Raw genomic sequence first — 7010 nt, forward strand, 5'->3', positions numbered from 1 at the left:
AGAAGAATCACCAGTAGTTGGAAAACATGGAGTTGGTGATAAAAATAACACAGGAAATCGCATGATAAAATTTTGCAAGACCAATGACTTATTCATTGCAAATACCTTTTTTCAACAACATAAACAGTGGCTATACATGTAGACCTTGCCAAATGGAACACTCAGGAATCAGATTGACTACATTTATGGTGAGAGGCAATGGAGAAACTCAAGGTCCTCAGCCAAAACAAAGTGAGGATCTGACTGTGGAACAGACTATTATCAGTTGCCTATGTGCAAGTTCAAGTTGAAGTTGAAGACAATTAAAACAAGTCCATGAAAGCCAAAATATGACCTTGCTTATATCCTATCTGGATTTAGAGACAATCGGAAGAATAGATTTGACTCATTGAACACCAATGACTGAAAACCAGAGGAATTGTGAGATGACATCAAGAACATCATACATGAAGAAAGCAAAAGGTCATTAAAAAGGCAGGAGAGGAAGAAAAGATGAAAATGGATGTCAGAAGAGACTCTGAAACTTGCCCTTGAATGGAGAACTAAAGGAAATGGACGAAATAACAAGATAAAAGAGCTGAACAGAGATTTCAAAGAGTAGCTCGAGGAGACAAAGTCAATTATTATAATGAAATGTGCAAAGATCTGGAGTTAGAAAACCAGAAGAGAAGAACACAATCAGTATTTCTAAACCTGAAAGAACTGGGGAAAAAATTCAAGCTTTGATTTGCAATACTGAAAGATTCTATGGGCAAAATATTGAATGATACAGGAAACCTCAAATGAAGATGGAAAGAATACACAGAGTCACTGTACCAAAAAGAATTGATTGATATTCATCCATTTCAGGAGGTGACATATGATCGAGAACCAATGATCCTGAAGGAAGAAGTCAAAGCTGCACTGAAAAAAAATGGCAAAAAACAAGACTCCAGGAATTGACAGAATACCCACTGAGATGTTTCAAGAAATGGATGCCACACTGGAGGCACTTACTCGTCTATGCCAAGAAATTTGGAAGATATCCATATTTGTATTCATTCCCAAGAAAGGTGATCCCACAGAATGTGAAAATTGTCAAATACTATCATTAATATCACATGCAAGTAAAATTTTCCTGAAGATAATTCAAAAACATTTGCTGCAGTACATCAAACAGGAAACTTCTAGAAACACAAGCTGGATTCAGAAGAGTATGTGGAACAAGGGATATCATTGCTGATGTCAGATGGATCTTGGCTGAAAGCAAAGAATATCAGAAAGATGTTTACCTGTTTTTTATTGACTACGCAAAAGCATTTGACTGTGTGTTTAATAACAAATTATGGATAACATTGAGAAGAATGGGAATTCCAGAACACTTAATTGTACTCATGAGGAACCTGTGCATAGACCAAGAGGCTGTCATTCAAACAGAACAAGGGGATATTGCATGGTCTAAAATCAAGAAAGGAGTGTGTCAGGGTTTTATCCTTTAGCCATACTTATTCAATCTGTATGCTGAGCAAATAATTGAAAGGCTGGACCATATAAAGAAGAATGTGGATCAGGATTGGAGGAAGACTTATTAACAACCTGCAATATGCAGATGGCAAAACCTTGCTTGCTGAAAGTGAAGATGACTTGAAGGACTTACTGATGAAGATTGAAGGCTACATACAGTCTGCAGTATGGATTATACTTCAACATAAAGAAAAGGAAAATCCTCACCACTAGACCAATAAGCAGCATCATGACAAATGAAGAGAAGATTGAAGTTGTCAAAGATTTCATATTACTTGGTTCCACAAGCAACACCTATGGAAGCAACAGTCAAGAAATCAGATGTCGTATTGCACTGGGCAAATATGCTCCAAAAGATCTTTTTAAAGTGCTTAAGAGCAAAGATGTCTCTTTGAAGACTAAATTGTGCCTAACCCAAGCCATGGTATTTCCACAGCTTTATATGCATGTGAAAGTTGCACAATGAATAAGGAAGACCAAAGAAGAGTTGATGCTTTTGAGTTTTGGTGTTAGCAAAGAACACTGAAAGTACCATGGACTGTCAGAAGAATAAGCAAATCTCTCCTGGAAGAAGAGCAGCCAGAATGCTCCTTGGAAGCCAGAATGGCCAGACTTTGTCTCATCTATTTTGGTCATGTTGTCAGAAGGGACCATTCCCTGAAAGGATATCATGCTTGAAGGTCAGTGAAAAAGGTGAATGTCTTCAATGAGATAGGTTGACATAGTGGCTGCAATTATGGGCTCAGGTACAGCTAGGATTATGAGGCTGGTACAAGACCAGACTGTTTTGTTCTGTTGTACACTAGGAGCTGGAGCTGACTCAACAACACCTAACAACAACAACAACAAATAAAACACATTGCCTAGGGACTTTCAATAATTGGCAAAATTGATTTTTTGCTACTCAAACTGTCATTCCATCATCTCACAGAAGACTCCACTGAAGTAAATTTTCATTGGTCTCAGGCAGAGAGTTGAAGGTTGGGCAATCTACTTCCATAGTGATACTGACTCAGAAACCCAAGAAGGGGTCACTATGAGTCAGATCCGACTCGATGGCAGTGAGTTTGGTTTTTTGGTTTGTTTGTTTGTTTTTTATTGTAGAGAGGGTACATTGATCCTCGCCCAGGTGAACCAATTCTGAGAGAACATCTGATAGAGTTTCAGGGATGCCTATGATAAGGGCATCTTTTCCAAGTGGATAGTTATTTACACAGTGAACTTGCTGACTTAACTTACATAGTTACTTATGTGAAGGAGAAAAAATAATGAGAAGTAATAATGCTAAGGGAGCTCTGGTAGCACAGTGGCTAAGGCACTTGACTGCTAACCAGAAGGCTGGTGGTTCAAACCCACCAGCCACTCCTCAGAAGAAAGATGGGGCAATCTACGTCCGTAGTGATACTGCCTCAGAAACCCAAGGAGGGGTCGCTATCGACTCAACGGCACATAACAACAACAACAACAATGCTAAGACAGGGGAATTTGAGGGATAGTCTGACTTCTATCACTTGACTTGATAAGGATGCTTAAGTGTCTTGTTGTCAAATGGACACCTAGAAGGTGGCTAGATTTGAGCCATCCTAGTTGGGTCTCAGCCAATAGGAAAGTACCTGCCCAGCAAGTAGCTGTGAAATATCCCATGGGGCACAAGGGTGCAGGTCAGAAGAGGCCATTTTGGAGAAAAGTGACTAGTGGACAGGGGCCCTACAGGCCCTCCTGAAAAACTTCCAAAGGTACCCTATGAGAGGAATAGCATTTGGGCTCCTGTCCCAAATAAGCTTTGATATCCAAGAGGGTTAATTAGAGAAAACCTTAATCTTCTTTTTGTTTAGTCCTCTTCCCCTACCTGAACTATAAAAAGGCTAAAGTGGGAGAGAGAAAGAGAGTAAAAGCTAATGTACAATCTCTACAATTTAAGTCCTTAAAGTCTCAGGTCTGAAGGTCAGAAGGAAAATGAATACTAAATTAGATTTGAGACTAATATTTTCAACTTGATTGACTGAACTGAACTGAATGACTGAATGTACTGAACATGATTATTCCTTCCTGAAATAGGAAAGAAATGGGATCTGTTTGTGGTGTGCTAAGGAATAGAAAAGAAGTTCAATAGAATGTAACTGAAGGCAGTGGCTAGAAAAAAGTAAATGTAGTTAAGTATCTCTTTGAGTTGAAGTTGTTCAATAAACTAATTATGTTAGTAACATATAGAATCTAAGCTAGATAAGGAATAAACTGAAGACCAGGCAGGTTGGTGGATGGCAGAACAAAGAAAGTTCATTGCATTCAGTATCATGATGAAGCTGATGAACCATTGCAATATAAGTTACTTGAGCGTTAAGCCTAAGAAGAGTGAAGTGTCTGAATTAGGGATTTCAAAGAAGTGGCAGTTTGTAATGATTACATGTCCAAGTTAAGACTATAGAGAGGCTGAATGGATGAGGTTGAATAAAAGAAAAAATCTTTGGAGATAAAGAGGTCAAATAATTGAGATGATGATGGATTTTTCATCCAAATGGATACTGAAGTTACCCAGGAAGGTGGTGGATATTGGGGTGAAGGGCATTGAAGGACATGGGTTAAAGCCTCTACTAAATGGGTGGAATAACACCAAGGTAAATAGATGCTAGTGACAGGAAGTTGACTGGAAACAACAAGGCATGAACATCCAAAGATAAAGGCTTTTTATAAGAAAGGAAGGATTTTTGGTCTGGAAACAGTGCTGAGGGGTGAGAAGGACATGTCTCTCTCCACCAACTCTGGGAGACTTAATCTTCACAGTGTCTTCAGGGTCAAGCAATGACCTGTTGGAGTTGTTCACTGAAGAGGCTGAGGATTTGGGTGATTTTGTTAATAATAGAAAGGAAATTCCAAATGGTCCAGGGGAGGGGTTGGTGAGAAAGGTAGAATAGCGTATTGGCAGAAAGAGTCAAGATTTGAAAAAAAAAAAAAAAAAAATCAGTATACCTTGTTGGGTTTCATCCAGCTGTGCTTTAAACATGTTAGGGATTGGGGAGACATGACATGGTCAGATTTGCATTTTAGATAAGTCATTTTGGCAGTTGTGTAGAAGACCTATGGAAGAGGGATCAAGCCTACAGTAAGGAACATCATTTAAAAGACTGTTATTGTAGTCAGATGAGAAATTCCAAGGGATTGAAATTGAGTAGTAACAGCAAGATGATTAAGATATATTTAAGAGCTCAATCAGCAACAGTTGATTGATGAAAAAGTGAAAAAAAAAAAGATGAGTTCACACAGTATCTCTCACATTTCTTACCTGAGTAAATTAGGGGTTGGTAGAGATAATGGAGGAAATTTTATGTCAGAAACTAAAGCCTTGCATTGACCCCTGTATTTATTTTCCTTCTTGCAGAGTAATCAAGTAGCTGGTCCACTCAAAATGGCCACTCAGAGTAAAGATGACATCTTCCACCTCCCTTATAGATAGATCTTCCAAATAAGTTCTGGCTAAAGATAAAACTCACTTCCACGGAGTCGGTTCCAACTCATAGTGACCCCTCCTTGAGTTTCTGAGACAGTATGACTATGGAAGTAGGTTGCCCAGTCTTCTTTCCGAGGAGTGGCTGGTAGGTTTGAACCGCCAGCTTTCTAGTTTTCAGTCAAATGCCGTAGGCAATATGCCACTAGAGCTCCCATAAATTTTTTGTGCAACTTCCAGGAAGTATCCTTAAAGTGATGGGTATGTTTCTTCACTGTTTCCTCCTCCATGATGGGGAATATGAATACGATAGCTAGATCTCTGATAACTACCTTGGACCAGAAGTCTAACTGGGACGTAGAGACCACAAAAATCAGAAAAGTAACTCTGAATTTTCAAATATAAGAAATTTCCTTAATTTCTTAAATGTAAGAAATCAACAAATTGCTATTTGCTTAGGCCACTGTTATTTTAAGTCTTTCTGCTACTCGCAGCTAAACCAAATCCTAACAAATACCAGACTTGTTAAGTTTGAGGGATCTGTGGAACTTCAAGGGGGATATACAGTTGGTTGTATGATCTGGAACTGGGCAAGAGGTCAGGGATGGAGCCAGGGTCTGGAAGTGATTAGCATACAGGTAATTCCCTGAAAGAAACTCCATGTGATTTTCTCCAGTAGCCCTCAGCAGCTGGATGTAAGAGTAAACAAATTAATAAATGTTCACCTAGATAGACATCCACATCTAAATTCATTTTTCTAACCATGAGGATAAAGTGATTTAAGGATCAATATTACTTTGTATTTAAAAGATTGTCTTTGGAAATAAAAGATTTACCACAGCCAGTTTTTGAAGAACTAACTACTCTTTAGGCACTTAGGTCACCTAAGTGCACTATATTCAGAACAGTTTTTACTATGGAGAAATCATGAAAAAAAGTCAAATAAGGAAGAATCTTATATGTCGAATACAGTGCAAGGATATAATGGATAATAAGTATTTAGGAACAATTACACTGCTCTGTTTCAACAAAAACTTTAATTTTGAGCAACTGCACCAAAACACAATTCTTCAAAGACTCAAAAATAAACACTCAAAATTCTGAGAAAATACATGTGCAATGTCCTCTTCCCAGTGTTATTTCAAATAATAGTAAGAGCCTTAGCTTAAAAGACAAATTATACATAGTGAATTTGTTCAAATGCTTCCAAATTTAAAAAATTTAAAAAGGTTACAAAAAAAATAAAATACTTGAAAATAAATCTTACCAGGGACACAAAAGACCTGTATAAAGAAAACTATAAAAAACTACTTCAAGAAACCATTAAGAGATCTACATAAATGGAAGAACATCCCATGCTTGTGGAGAGGAAGATTGAACATTGTGAAAATGTCAGTTCTACCCAAAGCAATCTATACATTCAATGAAATCCCAATCCAGATCCCATCAACGTTTTTTAAGGATATGCAAAAAACAATCACTAACTTTTTATGGAAAGGAAAGAGACCTCAGATAAGCAAAGCACTATTGAAGAAGAAGAACAAAGTAGGAGGTCTCACACTGCCAGATCTCAAAACCTACTCTACAACCACAGTAGTCAAAACTGCCTGGTATTGGTATAATGGCAGACACACAGACCAATGGAATAGAACTGAGAACCCAGAAATAGATCCTTTGACCCATCATCAGCTGATCTTTCACAAATGGCTGAAATCCATTACATGGGGAAGAGAATGTTTGTTTAATAAATGGTGCTGGCAAAACTGGACATCCATTTGCAAAAAACTGAAGCAAGATCTGTACCGCACACCATACACAAAAACGAACTCCAGATGGATCAAAGACTTAAATGGGAAACCTAAAACTATAGAGTTCCTCAAGGAAAAACTAGGGCCAAATTTAGGGGCCTTTTTATATGGCATAAATAGATGATCAAGCTTAACCCAAAATGTACAAACAGCAGAAGAGAAACTAGATGAATGGGACCTTCTCAAAATTAAATTTTTATGTGCTTCCAAAGACTTCTCCAAAAGAGTCAAAAGAGAACCTACAGATTGGGAAAAAA

Source organism: Orycteropus afer, unplaced genomic scaffold (assembly GCF_000298275.1).
Source record: "Orycteropus afer afer isolate SDZICR_OR568_19922 unplaced genomic scaffold, OryAfe1.0 scaffold00380, whole genome shotgun sequence".
NCBI classification, from domain to species: domain Eukaryota; kingdom Metazoa; phylum Chordata; class Mammalia; order Tubulidentata; family Orycteropodidae; genus Orycteropus; species Orycteropus afer.